At 43.5% G+C, this 17,058-nt stretch overlaps 1 protein-coding gene and 1 pseudogene across 1 annotated transcript in view; one reads left to right on the forward strand and one right to left on the reverse strand.

Moving 5' to 3' along the window:
* Nucleotides 1-17,058, forward strand: part of LOC138078778 (deleted in malignant brain tumors 1 protein-like) — a 373,461-nt gene that overhangs the window by 102,477 nt on the left and 253,926 nt on the right.
* On the reverse strand, nt 6,230-14,736 carry LOC138077992 (antigen WC1.1-like; annotated as a pseudogene).

Consider the following 17,058-nt stretch of genomic DNA (forward strand, 5'->3'; position numbering starts at 1 on the left):
AGTTGCTCAGTCGTGTCTGACTCTTTGCGACCCCATGAATTGCAGCATGCCAGGCCTCCCTGTCCATCATCAACTCCCAGAGTTCACACAAAGTCATGCCCATTGAGTCAGTGATGCCATCCAACCATCTCATCCTCTGTCGTCCCCTTCTCCTCCTGCTCCCAATCCCTCCCAGCATCAGGGTCTTTTCCAATGAGTCAACTCTTCACATGAGTTGGCCAAAGTATTGGAGTTTCAGCTTTAGCATCATTCCTTCCAGTGAACACCCAGGACTGATCTCCTTTAGTATGGACTGGTTGCATCTCCTTGCAGTCCAAGGGACTCTCAAGAGTCGTCTCCAACACCACAGTTCAAAAGCATCAATTCTTCGGTGCTCAGCTTTCTTCACAGTCCAAATCTCACATCCATACATGACCACTGGAAAAACCATAGCCTTGACTAGACAGACCTTTGTTGGCAAAGTAATGTCTCTGCTTTTGAATATACTCTCTAGGTTGGTCATAACTTTCCTTCCAATGAGCAAGCGTCTTTTAGTTTCATGGCTGCAATCACCATCTGCAGTGATTTTGGAGCCCAAAAAATAAAGTCTGACACGGTTTCCACTGTTTCCCCATCTATTTGCCATGAAGTGATGGGACCAGATGCCATCTTAGTTTTCTGAATGTTGAGCTTTAAGCCAACGTTTTCAGTCTCCTCTTTCACTTTAGGTAAGAAATAATTTTACTGAATTGCTTCTTTTCCTCAACTCAAGAAAGCAGCTCATTAAAAACCTATTTCCTTGTAAGCACAGCACTAGGGACCCCCACTGGGCCTTGGAAGGAGCTGGTGCAAGGAGGGGCCGTGAAGATCACGCTTCATTAGTTCATGATTGATCTACCTCCGCTCAGAGTTGATGTAATTACCAACTCCAAAGTGATTGAGATCGTGTGGGTGGTGATTCTTAAACCACTTAAACCCAAGGTTAGTGTCACTGGAGTGGCACAGAGTTCAAAGCTTGCGTGGTTGCTCAAACTTGAACTTTATTGAACTGATGCTCTATTGCACAAGGAGCTTTGGTGCAGCTGAGTCCAGCATGCACATCAGCCTAAAGTGAAAGTGAAGTTGCTCAGTCGTGTCTGACTCTTTGTGACTCTATGAAGCCTACCAGGCTTCTCCGTCCATGGGATTTTCCAGGCAAGAGTACCGGAGTCGGTTGTCATTTCCTTCTCCAAGGGCTCTTCCTGGCCCAGGGGTTGGACCCAGGTTTCCCGCATTGCAGGCAGACGCTCTACCCTTTGAGCCACCAAGCACACCAACCTAACAACACTGGAAATGCAGCAAAATATGTTCCTCCTTTAACATCAAACAGTCTGTAACAGATTCTCTTTACATTATGATCCAATCCTTCCCCATCTGGGCATGCTAACCAAGGCTCCTACAAGCTGCAGGAATCTCCTGAGGCCCTGCCAGGGCACAGGATTGGAGTGAGGCCCATATCTGAGTATAAGCTCTGTATTTCCACTGTCTATAAGATAATAGTTGTTCAGCTACTGTTTATTAAATGACTGAATAAAACTGTGCTAGTACTCTTGCCTGGAAAATCCCATGGACGGAGGAACCTGGTGGGCTGCAGTCCATGGGGTCGCTAAGAGTCAGACACGACTGAGTGACTTCACTTTCACTTTTCACTTTCATGCATTGGAGAAGGAAATGACAACCCACTCCAGTGTTCTTGCCTGGAGAATCCCAGGAATGGCAGAGCCTAGAGGGCTGCCACCTATGGGGTTGCACAGAGTCTGACATGACTGAAGCAACTTAGCAGCAGCAGCAGCAGCAGACATTTAAGAGAAAATATCTTAAGTAAAAAGAACTATTGTTGAAGCCATCATTTAGCTAACTGATATTTATGCTTTAAAGGCAAATGTTTTCAATAATTAGCAGGGCAAAATTTGATTTTCAAAAAGAAGGAGCTTATCACCAACAAATATGTCACAACAAATGCTGCAAATCTCTGTCTCTAAGGATACACAAGACAAACTACAACATAATAACATGTGGCTTCTTAGTAAGTCTTAATCAGACACAAGAGAGGAGGTAGGGTATTCATATGATTTATCATTTGGCAGTTTTTCAATTAAAACCACACAGGCATATAACAGGAAGAGAATTTTCAAGTAAAAAATACAGCTGCACTTTCTGCATGACATAAGGAAGGAGATGAGGTGCAGAAAGAGTTCTTTGGCTTAAAATAACAAACAGCTTAATTAGTCTTTCACTTCAAGAAAGGAGAGTCCTCTTGGGCTAATCTTGAAGGATGCTCTAGAGAGCAGAATAACTCAACAGTTTTGCACAACCCTTAGAATTGTGAACTGATAGTTTTGAATAATGCTATGCTTTGATTCCTCTCTTATCTTTTGTGAATCCATTATAGGTTTTTATTTTTTTGTTGGCCACAAGGCTCACCAAAAGCATCTTATGCACACAACAGTCTATATTAAACTGATAACAAATTAATCTCAATCACATACAAAAACTCTACCTTTTCGGCAACCTCCTCCACTTTATGTTTTTGTTGTCAGAATTTACCTCTTTTTATACTGTGTATCCACTAACAAAATACTTTCCTCTATAGTTATTTTCAATACTTCCTTTAGACTAGAGTTAACTGCTTAACGCACTACAATATTACTGTGTTAGTATTCTGAACTGGATTAACTACTTACATTTACTAATCTATTGTACATTTTCACTTTTTTCATGTAGTAATTAGCATCCTTCATTTAGCTTGAAGAACTTCTTTCTGCAATCTTGTAAGCAAGCCTAGTATTGGTGAACTCCCTCAACTGTTGCATCCTAAACTCTTATGATGAAAAGGACATCTTATTTGGATGTTAGTGCTGGAAGTTCTTGTAGGTCTTCACAGAACCATTACACTTCAGCTTTTTGAAAGTGAAAGTGAAGTCTCTCAGTCGTGTCCGACTCTTTGCGACCCCGTGGACAGTAGCCCACGAGGCTCCTCCATCCATGGGATTCTCCAGGCAAGGATACTGGAGTGGGTTGCCATTCCCTTTTCTAGGGGATCTTCCTGACCCAGGGATCGAACTCAGGTCTCCCACATTGCAGGCAGACGCTTTAACCTCTGAGCCACCAGGGAAGCCCCCAATATTTCTTTGAGCCCCTTTTTGGCGGGGTGGGGAGGCAAGAATACTGGAGTGGGTTGCTATTCCCTTCTCCAGGAGATCTTCCTGACCCAGGGATTGAACCCGGATCTTCCGTATTGTAGGCAGATGCTTTACCGTCTCAATAAGAAACCCAAATTAACACTCAAGCTATGTTCTTTTTAGTCCCTCTGCTCTTTTACCCGATCACATAGGTTTTATAGCCTCTTGTGAGAGCTGCTAGACATTTATTCCTGTATGCTTGGATGCTTTCTTGATTGACAGAGAGTAGAGATACAGGAATTTTATCCTACAGAACTCCTCTTCATTTTATTTTAATTTGAATATTGATTTATATCTGTAAATTGCATTTCTGCATTTATATCTAAATAGAGCAAACAGATGTAATTGTCTATATGATTTCCATTATCCCAGATGGATGCCTGACTCTGTCACGGGGATCCCTGTGTTGGTTTAGACCTAGGTTGGAGGAGATGGTGACAGGAATAGAGTCCTCACACAGAAGCTGATACAAAGTCATTCTTTCAAACTCTCTTTAGGGCAAGAGGATCTTCTGGATCACAGTTAAATGGTTTCTCTTTGCTTTATGCTGCTATTTTGCTGCAGAGAGCCTGATCCTGATTTAGCAAATAGGTCTTACTCCTCTTTCAATCTTACTGCCTCTCAATGGGAACTGAATCTTCTCTAACGTGGGTAGCTTTTCTATATAATGTGGTTAGGAAAATTGACAAGGGAATAAAACCCAGATTTGGTCCAGAGACTAATTACTACTTGGAGAGATCCAGGCAACGTTTTCTACCAGGATACATGAAAAGGTAAAGATTGATGTGCAAAAAGACCAGGCTCATCAGTTAATGAATTTGTCTATTCCTCCTTTGATGGTTGAATGAAACTAGAGATTCCAAAAGCTCTGTGTTGGGTGGCTGGAGAGAATGTCATTTCTGTCTGTCCCTTGTACTTGAGTCACACTGGAACAGAATCGCCTCTAGTTTTACTATTTCTTGCAAAAGGATTTATGAGAACAGGATCAGACAGCATTCGTTCAAGACATGCATTTTTAAAGTGGAAATAGCCAAGGGATATATTCATTGGCACGAGAATTTTATTCATTCCTAAAACTAGTTAATTGTTGTTGTTCAGTCACGTAGTCATGTCCAGCTCTTAGCAACCCCATGGACTGCAGCATGCCAGGTTTTCCTGTCCTTTACCATCTCCCAGAGTATGCTCAAACTCTCGTCCATTGAGTCGGTGATACCATCCAACCGACTCATCCTCTGTCACCTCCTTCTCCTCTTGCCCTCAATCTTTCCCAGAATCAGGGTACTTTCCAAAATGCTAGTTAATTATGTAGTATAAAATAAATAATTTATAGTTATTATCCAGTAGGATTATATCTCACTAGTTATCTGATGAGTATACTAACTCAATTTAATGTATTGTATTGATAAGTGATGTAAGTAAAAAAATCCAACAACTTACTCAAAATTGGGAGAGATAAGAGAAAAGCGTTAGGACCAGAGAGTAAAGAATGCCATTACAGAGAGAAGAAACGCATGCAGGACACAAAGTTGCAAAAGAATCTGATGTATTTAGGGAATGCTGCTTAGGTCAGTATTGCTTGTTCCTGAAATGATTCTAAGGGTATAGTGAGGCTGAGGATAGAAAGAAAAATTCCAAACATAGAGCATCAGAGACTTGAGTTAAGGTTTTTAAGCTTCCTAATGTAGTTTGTTGCGTCCCAAATTTTGACTTAAGTTACTGCACGGGGATTTTGCAAAAATACCTGTACATATAGTGGAGTTTAAAAAGTTTTCCATTATTTCATGGATATTTTTAGCAGTAATACATGTTCCATTTTTAAAGAAAATACTTAACTTAAAAAGATAGTAAACATAAAGAAAATCTTAGTTAAATAATTGTACCATTAGATTATGGGTGTGAGAACATTCATTCTGCTGGAATGCAAAAAAAAAAAGAAGACAAATTTTGGAAACTTTTCTATACAGCTAATTATGAACCATAATGTTTTTTAAGCATGAAAAGAGCATTGTTTAGCTTGCCTGTCTTGTCTTGTCAGCCAGCTCTCTCTTTTGACACAACTCCAAAAAAATATGTGAGGATGGTTTGGGATGGGCAAGTTTAAAGTTAATCCTAGGTAGCTGCTCAGTTGACAGAGAGTGCCAACTCTCTGTGACCTCATGAACTGTAACCCACCAGGCTCCTCTGTCCAAGGGATTTTCCAAGCAAGTATACTGGAGTGGGTTCCCCTTCTCCGTGGGATCTTCCTAACCCAGGGGTCGCATTGGCAGGGAGATTCTTTACCACTACCACCACCTGAGAAGTCCTTAAAGTTAATACAGCCACTTAAAAAAATTCACAAATGGGAATGTTAGAGCCACTGGGTGTCACCATAAAAACAGTCAGAGAGTGGAACAGAAAACAGATACTCATAGAAAAGGATGGAGAACAAGAGGGTTTATGAAAATTAGAATGTGCAATTTGATGGTGAAGGGGAAGATTAAGGATGTTATGGAATAACTAGAAAAAAGAGAAGGCAGTTAGCGTAAAAGATACTGTTAGTAACAGATTTTTGTGATTAATATTCCATAAAAATTTGAGCAAAATCAGAAGAGCTGCAACCATTCCCCTTCCACCTGATCAACCCATTCACCGTGAGTCTCACTTCTCAGTTTTAGTAGACGGCATGTAGAATATTTTGGAATATTCAGTTATGTGCTTCTGAGTTTACCTTTCTAAGAGTAAACACTTTCAGGGCCAGATTTCAGACTTTTATGCTATTTAAGTGTGACTTTCTCAGTACCTAAAGGAATGGAAACATGTAGTCTATGGGGAGGTGATAACTCTGAGTTTCAATGAGATTTCATTGAGGAGTGGGGCATATTTAAATACTGAATTTCCTAAGGGTGGTAGTGAATATATCTAGCTTTTTAAAATTATGAATAATTTCCTTTAACCATAATACTGTGTAAAAACTGCAGTTATAAAGAAGACAGGATTCTCATTCATTTGAAAAACAACATTACAGGGAGGTCTTTCAAGAGTTTCTTGCTTCAAAAATGGCACTACATGGTGCTAAGCTCAACATCATCATATCCAGGCTCTTCTAGTCTCAAGATCAATGAGGATTCCTTCTCCTCCACCCCAGAGTTGACAGTTTCTCTCAGAGGCTTCAGAAAGATGCCTGAAACAGTAAAGAGAACCTGGTTTTAGCGGTGACAAAGTGACAAGACATAACGTCTGATGGAAGGATAGTAAAAGGGGCCACAAAATAACCGAGGTTGGGGTGGAGCACCTGGCATTGTCTAAAAGGATGGAGCTACTTCATAGTGACTCAGCTACTCCATGCAACGTCTTGTCTGGACCTCAGCAATTGGAAAGAAGATGGACCAACAGTAGCAAGGAATGAAAAATAGATGTGCATGCCTTTTCCACACCCAGTGGGTCTGATTTCCCAGGGAGTGGAGACAGGAGAAGACCTCTGTAGAATGTCTCAGATGCTGTCCTGTCAGCAACTCAACAACAGAACCAGCCTGACCTACAAGCTTCATGAGAACACTCTGGGTCCTCTGTCAGATGCCAGAAGAGGACAACTCAACCAAATTCCACAACCTCCTGCTCCTCAGGGACCACATCCCCACATATAAGCAGAAAGCCTAGTCCTTGGGAATGAGGGTCTTCATCTGACAATTGAACCAATGAGAGAAAATTTTCTCTTGGTTCCCGTCTAGGGCTGAGATTTTATGATTCTCTAGTTAAGGCTATTTCAGATTCTGCTTTAATAGTGAGCAATCAACTTTAAACATCTGGTTACACAGATCTCTCAAAACAAGCTTTACAGCTCATAGATTTAATTTACACCTCCCTTAAAAACCATTTCAGATTAATTCTCACTATGAAAAATCCCCAAATTTATTGTCAGAACATATATTTCAATTTGGGGTATGAAAATAGGAACAAAACCTGTAACAATGTGTACAGATGTGTCTATATCCAATTGATGGTGGACATGGACAAGAGAACACAGTATGTTATCCTCTCAGAAGAGATGAAGTAGCTCCAATATTCCAGGGATAAGGAAGAGTTGATAATATCTGATACATGTGATGCATGCATGCTCACTTGTATTCGACTCTGCGACCCCATGCACTGTAGCCTGCCAGGCTCCACTGTCCACATTATTTCCTGGCAAAATTACTGGGGTGGGTTGCCATTTCCTTCTCCAGGGAATCTTCCTGACTCAAGGATCAAATCCAAGTCTCTTTTGTCTCCTGCATTGGCAGGCAGAGTCTTTTTCACTGTGCCACCTGGAATGCCATCTAGGTATATGAGGCTACCCCAGTTCTGATAGTAAAGAAACACTGACTGTTGAAGTGGGTCTAAACTCATCTTCTCCACCATGATGAAGTCAGACTACTGAGCTGTCAACTCACCTGTCTGGGAATACCTGTCACCACCTCTGTCCTTTGGGGAAAAGTTATTCTCATTCATCCCAGGGAAGAAAGGATTTATGGGGACAGGTAACTCATCAACATCATCATAACCATTTCTTGCGGTGTTGATGTTCTGTCCCGGAAGTTCTGAAAACAGACAAGAACTTAGGTGGAATAACAAAGTATGTGCTGGATTAAGTGATGCCCTAAGTCCCTTCTGAGGCAGAGATTCAAATAAATGATGCATATATACTCCATATTCCAGGGCTGTCAAAGGTATGTGTTTGATCTCAGTGTGCTCAGAAATCATTTAAACCTTCTAAATATTCCAATATATCGGGGTCAATCATATTTTTCTAACATGGCCTCTCATATCAAAAAGCATCAACAAAAGTTATTATGCTATGAGTTTCAGATACTATTTTTGAGCATATGGTACAGAGTTTTAACACATACTATGCACCATATATGCATAGTATATATGTATATGTACATAGTATATGTAACACATACTATGCACTGTACCATACCAGTGACTGCAGAGCATGAGTCTGGACCAAGAGAACCCAGGTGTCTGTGTGCTCTCTGAAACTCTGGGAGACACAGAGTTGGTGGGAGGGGGAGCCTGGACATCTGTTACTCAGAGACAGGATATCCCACCATCCCAGGCACAGGACACCTGGGTTTCAGTCCCTTCTAGACCTTGGTAGACCTTAGGATCTCACCTCCAGGGGTTGTCCATCTTTACTATCTGGAGAAAACCCAGGAAGGCATTCTCCTTTCTCTCTGTGTGTGCAGAGGTTCAAATAACTGATAAATATAGATTCTATATGCCAAGCCTGTGTCAAAGGCATGTATTTGATCTTAATGTGCTCATAAATCATTTAAATCTTCTAATTATTCCAATATATCAGGATCAATCATATTTTTCTAACATTATCTCTCATATCATAAAGAATCAACAAAAGCTATTATGAAACATTTATTATAAAAGCTATTATAAAAGTTTCAGGTACTATTTTGAAACATATGGTACAGAGTTGTAACACATAGTATCCGGATATCAGTGACCGGGGAGGATGAATCTGAATCAGGCGTTCATATGACCTCTGAAGCTCTGGGAAACCCAGAGCTGGCTGGAGAGGGATCCTGGACATCTGTTACTCAGAGACAGGATATCCCACCCTCCCAGTCACAGGACGCTTCAGTACCTTCTAGACCTTGGTTGACCTTAGGATCTCACCTCCAGAGGCTGTCCATCTTTACTATCTGGAGAAGACCCAGAGAGGACATTCTCTGTTCTCCAATTCCTTGTAAGAAAGAGTTTCTGGTAATTGATAAGTACTAACACTGATCTCTCCATAGATTCCAGGGCTTATCAATAGCAATATTTTTGTCTCAATACATAAAAAAGGCCATGAAATGATTAAAATATCAGACTCTGGATCCATCTATAGTTTCCAGTGTTCTCTTTAGCCATACAATTTTGAGTTTATCAGTTTCAGATGTTCTTTTTTTTTTAATGGTCTTAAAATCTTTAATACATGCATGCTCAGTTAGATACATGCATCCCCAGTTGCTTCAGTCCTGTCTGCCTCTTTGTGATCCCTTGGACTGTAGCCTGCCAGGCTCCTCTGTCCATGTGGATTCTCTGGGCAAGACTACTGGAGTTGGTTGCCATGCCCTCCTCCAGGAGATCTTCTTTACATGAGGATCAAACCGGCATCTCTTCAGTCTCCCGCATTGGTAGGTGGGTTCTATACCACTAGCACCACCTGGGAAGCCCGATTAGATGCATACCCAGTCTGTAACTGGGTACAAGTGACTGTGGATACAGAGAACTGGGTCTGATCTTTCCATTTCTGAGGTCACAGAGCAGGCAAGAGAGGGAAAACATTGTTGTGAACTAGAGAAAAGAGATCCTTCCCATCTTAATCACAGGAAGAGATCCTCAGACAAGATTCCTCCTCCACATCTCCACCATCCAAGGGAAGACCTGCTACCTGGGGCAGAGTCAGGGTTTCCATCCTCTCCGTCGTCCCCTGTGTAATACGGCAGCTTAGTTGCTGAGTCATCAGACAGGTTACCTGGTAGGGAAAAAATCATCATAGAAAAATGGAAACGTTTACCCTGGTAGGATGCCTGCTGTCATAGTTTAGAGGAAATACTGACAGTTCAGACTTGTAGACAGAAGGCTTGAAGCTCTACGTGAAGGTGGGTTAGTGAGGTTGGGTCTCTGTTTGCTGAAAACAACACATAGCCAGCTCATGAGCAGAGGGGAGGACATGGGACTTATCTTGGCTGTCCAACAGGTCCTTCCTCCCTGGTTTTATGAGATCATCAATCTCCTGGTACAAGCCTCCACCAACTACATCTTTGAAAGCAGATAAGGCTGGGAAAGTGGCTTGAGTTAGAGACTCACCCTAGAGATATTCCGCTTACCAATAGGCAAAGCTTTTAATGTTCTCCAATATTAACCCATGGGGAACCCCTCTGAGCTGCTCAGGCTTCTTTCTTAGCTATGTGGAACAGAAGTAGGTTTCCTGAACCTGACCTTGATCCCACAATCAATTTCCACTGACCCTGTTCACACAGGAAGTCATACTTCTTAAGAAATTTTACGTTCAAACCAGAACCAAGGGTTCAACTCTTTCAAATCTTGATGTCTACTGTAGAAAATGTGGAATTCTGCCAGATAATGAGGACAGAGATCAATACTTGTGCACTTTCTTGATGTCACAACAGATTCAATTCCTTTCCCAGCATTTTCCAGATCACTTAGCATCCAGAAAAGTTATGACCAACCTAGATAGCATATTCAAAAGCAGGGACATTACTTTGCCGACTAAGGTCCGTCTAGTCAAGGCTATGGTTTTTCCTGTGGTCATGTATGGATGTGAGAGTTGGACTGTGAAGAAGGCTGAGCACTGAAGAATTGACGCTTTTGAACTGTGGTGTTGGAGAAGACTCTTGAGAGTCCCTTGGACTGCAAGGAGATCCAACCAGTCCATTCTGAGGGAGATCAACCCTGGGATTTCTTTGGAGGGAATGATGCTGAAGCTGAAACTCCAGTAGTTTGGCCACCTCATGCGAAGATTTGACTCATTGGAAAAGACTCTGATGGTGGGAGGGATTGGGGGGCAGTAGGAGGAGGATGGGATGGCTGGATGGCATCATGGACTCGATGGACATGAGTCTGAGTGAACTCCGGGAGATGGTGATGGACAGGGAGGCCTGGCGTGCTGCGATTCGTGGGTTCACAAAGAGTCGGACACGACTGAGCGACTGAACTGAACTGAACTGAACTGAAGGCTCACCTTGGTGCTCTGCTCTCCATCTGTGTAGCTGAATCCCCAGGATGATGAGGATCGTGAAGAGAAGGGCTCCCAGGATGATGCAGAGGATCACAGGAAGGGAGAAGATGCCAGGGTTTGGAGCTGAACCTAAAATGGTACCGGAGGAGAAAAGATGACCATAGGGTTTTATGAGGTTCATAAGTCCAGAAGAACCCCTCTGTCCTTATCCTGGTCCTCTTCTGAGCCTTCAAGGCTATGAAGTCATGATTCAGAGACAATGGGTTTTCCTGAACCCCAAGTTGTGATCAATACAAGTGCTTCCCTAAGCTATGTCAAGTGTCTTTACTGTCTGATTCTAGAGGATTTTTACAGGATGACAGCTGGTAAAGCTCTGGAGGACTCCAGCTGCCACTGCTTAACAGGGCTGTAAACACAAGATCATTAAGCTTTCCTATACTGAAATGGGTAATTTTGTCAGAAATATAAAGATACATAGTGCATGCTAAGTCACTTCAGTCATGTTCGATTCTTTGTGACCCCGTGAACTGTACCCCACCAGGATACTCTGTTCATGGGATTCTCCAGGCAAGAATACTGGAGTGGGTTGCCATTTCCTTCTCCATGGGATTTTCCCGACCCAAGAATGGAACCCACATCTCTTATGTCTCTTGCATTGACAGGTAAGTTCTTTACCACTAGAGCCACTGAAAATATGGGGGTCTTGTCTATCACACAGCTCAGACCAGCAGAACCACTTACTTCCATGGGTGTGGGGAACTTGTCCTCTCATTAGGAAAAAAGGGAAAAAAAAACAATGGATTATTGTACCAAGTTTGCCTGAAAAAGCCATAGGATATGTCTATCATTGGGCTCTCCAGGTGGCACTACTGGTAAAGAATTTGCCTGTCAATGCAGGAGACATAAGAGATGCCAGTTCGATCCCTGAATTGGGGTGATCCCCTTGAGGAGGGCATGGCAACCCACTCCAGTATTCTTGTCTAAAAAATTCCTTGGACAGAGGAGCCTGGTAGGCTACAGTTTATGGGCTCACAAGAGTCAGATATGACTTAAAAGATTTAGCACATATGCTTGTCATCATGGGCAGGCTGATATCTCCCAGATTGCAGGAGATCAGGCAACTGCCTCTCATGGAGCCAGAGTACAAAGCAGCAGGCTATTCAAAGAAGTGCTTCTCGGTACAAGCTCACACCTCCTTCTGTCAGAGCCTCAAACCTGGTCCTCCACTCACCAGGGTATACCCTGAGTCCCTCACTCACCAGAACATCTCACACCATCCTCCTCCTCATGCTTGCAGTCACTCTGCCCCCAGGGCTCTGCAGCACAGTTCCACAGGGAGGACTCCCAGCTCCCACACTGCGCCTTGTCCAGTCAGATGCTCCTGCTTCCAGGGCCAAACGCCACGGCCTGCACAGCTTCCAGGGCTGGGCCACAGCCCAGCTGCTGACACACCACCTCGGCCTCCGCCAGACTCCAGGAGTCATCGCACACGGTGCCCCAGGAGCCGCTGTGTCAGACCTCCACCCGCCCTGAGCACTCGCTGTCTCCTCCCCTGAGTCGGAGCTTTTCTCTGTCTGAAAAGGCAGCAGCCCCTCCTGTGACTGCCCCTAATGGGAGGAAGCAGCCCCTGGGAGCCTCAGGGAAGGGGGCAGGGCTGACATACCTGTGCAGGGGGTAACAGTTGGACAGCTCTGGTGTCTCCCTCCTGCATAAGTAAGGATGTGCTGGATCAGGAACAGCTGGAGGTGGTCTTTTCCCCAAACAAAACTATCTAAAGTCCTTGGCTCAGTGCAAAGGACAAGTGTAAACACAGGCTCATTATCTACTGGACTGAGACATTCACTGCATCTGATCACCAGCTGAAATCACTTTGTCCATTTACTGTTTACCAGTCTCCACAACAAACACAAACACACTGGAAACACAGGCACATACACCTCTTTGTAGACCCAACCTAATCTTGTCACTTAGATGGGAGAATATAAAATCACACTAACAATGACCTTCAGGGTTCGTATAGAAACAGACAGTAAGTCACCTGCATATGAGATATACGCTTCTTGATATGGAAAGCATGAGGTGTAGTTCCAAGGGTCAGAAGGACACAGCCAGAGAGATGTGTCAGTTTTCTGACACCGGATTCCATCCACCCACCAGGATCTAGAACCTTCCCTAAAATCAACAACAGGGTTGAGGGTACCCTTGTTCCCACAACCAAGCTGACTGCAGATCATGGACACAGTGATGTCTTCCATGGGGCTGAGGCAGACACTGCCCCAGGTCCCATTGTAGAAAACTTCCAGCCACCCAGCACACTGCTGGTCCTCGCTCACCATCCTGAGGGCCAGGCACTCTGAGATTGAAAGAGAGAAAACAGGACACTGTCAGCCCACTCAGTGCTCTGGGTCTTCCTCTTTCCCAGATACTGTGACCACAAATCCCTGACCCAGCTGAGGAAATGCCCACTAGATGACAAGAATGAGATTTATCTCCATTTTACCCGACTTTGTCCATTAAAGTCCGTCTTTCTATTTCTACCACGATGATAGAGTGGATATGAACAGAGAGCAGGATGAACCTGAGTACCTGCAGGGTAGGGGAGCTGAATCCTGCTTCCTGACAAAACCTCTAAAATAGCAAGTGAAGTAGATATTGGAGAATAATGAATAACTGGCAGGATAATGAACCCACAGAGATGTTCATATCCTAATCCCTGTGGCCTGTAAATATGTTTCCTTACCTGAAAAAGGAGCTTTACAGATACGATAGTAAGGACTTTGGGGTTGTGGGCTAAACCTACAATATTGTTGGTTAAACACATAAATTCAGTCTAATCATCTCCTTAGCCCCAACTTAGAAGTGGATTAACTTTCCCAGCTACAGTCAGAGGGAAATATAAGGAAGAATATTCAGAAGAGACACAGTTTGTTGTCTGTCTGAAGAAGAAAGAGGGCTCTGAGCCAAGGAATGAGGCCACATAGAAACCAGGAAAGGCTGGAAAAGGAGTCCTCCCCATGTCTCCAGGAAGAATGCAGCCCTGTGGACACTGGGATGTTGGCCCACGGAGACAATGGTCAGATTCCTATCAAACAGAGCTGAACAGAGTATATCTGTGCTTTCAATACAACATCAACAGTATCTCTAGACTGTACTACCACAGAAAACTGAAGAGAGAGCCTTGCTTTCAAGTGGAAACTAAGAAACAGCTCTGCCAGGAAACACTATTGAGAAGAAAGAACCAGAACATCAGCTGCTACAGGAGGAAGTGAAAGCACCTCGCCTTCATGTCCGCTGCAAAGACAGGTTCCATGGGAGGAAGCCTCCTACTCAGGTCCTTTCAGCGTCTCTCCCTCAGGGCTCAGACTCCCGTCCTCCAGTGCTCCACTCATCTCCCAGCCTGTGGACAGAGTGCAGCGTAGACGTGAGCAGATGACCCCCATGTCCTGCTTATGTCTGCAGTCGTACTGCCCCCAGCCTCCGGAAGGGCACCTCCGCACGAGTGACTCATTTCCTGTACAGTTCAGGTCGTCCAGCCAGATGGACCCTGATCCTGCCCAGAAGTGAGCAGACCTTTTGGCACTGAGGGCTTCTCCACAGCCCAGCTGCCTGGACACCATGCGGGTATTGTCCAGGTCCCAGCTGTCATCACAGATGGTGCCCCAGGAGCCCTGGTCAAGGATCTCCACTCTCCCCCGTGCAGGGACCGCCTCCGTCCACCAGGCAAAGCAGTCTGCTGTCTGAAGAGAGAGAAATGGGACAATGGGGCATTGACCTGGGGAATAAGAAGGGTCTTCTCTCCTTTGGGACACTCATCTGAGCAGTAGGGGGCGCTCTCCTCTGAGGCAGCAGAGTCTGCCATTATGGACAAGCAATTTTTGCAGTGTGGCAGTGCCTGGGTGTGGTTTCCTGCAGAAACAGCAATGATCAGAGGGCTAGGAGGGTTAAAGAAAAGGAAACTGAATTAAGGTAAATCATGACCTTAAGAACCCCATGAACAGTATGAAAAGGCAAAATGTTCGGATACTGAAAGAGGAACTCCCCAGGTCGGTAGGTGCCCGGTATGCTACTGGAGATCAGTGGAGAAGTAACTCCAGAAAGAATGAAGGGATGGAGCCAAAGCAAAAACAATACCCAGCTGTGGATGTGACTGGTGACAGAAGCAAGGTCCAATGCTGTAAAGAGCAATATTGCAGAGGAACCTGGAATGTTAGGTCCATGAATCAAGGCAAATTGGAAGTGGTCAAAAGGAGATGGCAAGAGAGAACATCGACATTCTAGGAATCAGCGAACTAAAATGAACTGGAATGAGCGACGTTAACTCAGATGACCATTATATCTACTACTGTGGGCAAGAATCCCGTAGAAGAAATGGAGTAGCCATCATGGTCAACAAAAGGGTCCAAAATGCAGTACTTGGATGCAATCTCAAAAAAGACAGAATGATCTCTGTTCGTTTCCAAGGCAGGTTTATTCAATATCACAGTAATGCTGAAGAAGCTGAAGTTGAAAGGTTCTATAAAGACCTACAAGACCTTTTAGAACTAACACCCAAAAGAGATGTCCTTTTCATTACACGGGACTAGAATGCAAAAGTAGGAAATCAAGAAACACCTGGAGTAACAGGCAAATTTGGCCTTGGACTACAGAATGAAGCAAGGCAAAGCCTAATAGAATTTTGCCAAGAGAATGCACTGGTCATAGCAAACACCCTCTTCCAACAACACAAGAGAAGACTCTACACGTGAACATCACCAGATGGTCAACACCGAAATAAAATTGATTATATCCTTTGCAGCCAAAGATGGAGAAGCTCTATACAGTCAGCAAAGAACAAGACCGGGAGATGGCTGTGGCTCAGATCATGAACTCCTTATTGCCAAATTCAGACTTAAATTGAAGAAAGTAGGGAAAACCACTAGACCATACAGGTATGACCTAAATCAAATTCCTTATGATTATACAGTGGAAGTGAGAAATAGATTTAAGGGCCTAGATCTGATAGATAGAGTGCCTGATGAACTATGGAATGAGGTTCGTGACATTGTACAGGAAACAGGGATCAAGACCATCCCCATGGAAAAGAAATGCAAAAAAACCAAAATGGCTGTCTGGGGAGGCCTTACAAATAGCTGTGAAAAGAAGAGAAGCAAAAAGCAAAGGAGAAAAGGAAAGATATAAGCATCTGAATGCAGAGTTCCAAAGATTAGCAAGGAGAGATAAGAAAGACTTCCTTAGCAATCAATGCAAAGAAATAGAGGAAAACAACAGAATGGGAAAGACTAGAGATCTCTTCAAGAAAATCAGAGATACCAAGGGAACATTTCATGCAAAGATGGGCTCGATAAAGGACAGAAATGGTATGGACCTAACAGAAGCAGAAGATATTAAGAAGAGGTGGGAAGAATACACAGAAGAACTGTACAAAAAAGATCTTCATGATCCAGATAATCATGATGGTGTGATCACTCACCTAGAGCCAGACATCCTGAAATGTGAAGTCAAGTGGGCCTTAGAAAGCATCACTACGAACAAAGCCAGCGGAGGTGTTGGAATTCCAGTTGAGCTATTTCAAATCCTGAAAGATGATGCTGTGAAAGTGCTGCACTCAATATGCCAGCAAATTTGGAAAACTCAGCAGTGACCACAGGACTGGAAAATGTCAGTTTTCATTCCAATCCCAAAGAAGGGCAATGCCAAAGAATGCTCAAACTACCACAGAATTGCACTCATCTCACACTAGTAAAGTAATGCTCAAAATTCTCCAACCCAGGTTTCAGCAATATGTGAACCATGAACTTCCAGATATTCAAGCTGGTTTTAGAAAAGGCAGAGGAAGCAGAGATCAAATTGTCAACATCTGCTGGATCACCAAAAAGCAAGAGAGTTCCACGAAAACATCGATGTCTGCTTTACTGACTATGCCAAAGCCTTTGACTGTGTGAATCACAATAAACTATGGAAAATTCTTCAAGAGATTGGAATACCAGACCACCTGACCTGCCTCTTGAGAAACCGATATGCAGGTCAGAAAGCAACAGTTAGAACTGGACGTGGAACAGCAGACTGGTTCCAAATAGGAAAAGGAGTATGTCAAGGCTGTAAATTGTCACCCTGCTTATTTAACTTATATGCAGA

Source organism: Capricornis sumatraensis, chromosome 4 (assembly GCF_032405125.1).
Source record: "Capricornis sumatraensis isolate serow.1 chromosome 4, serow.2, whole genome shotgun sequence".
NCBI lineage: Eukaryota > Metazoa > Chordata > Mammalia > Artiodactyla > Bovidae > Capricornis > Capricornis sumatraensis.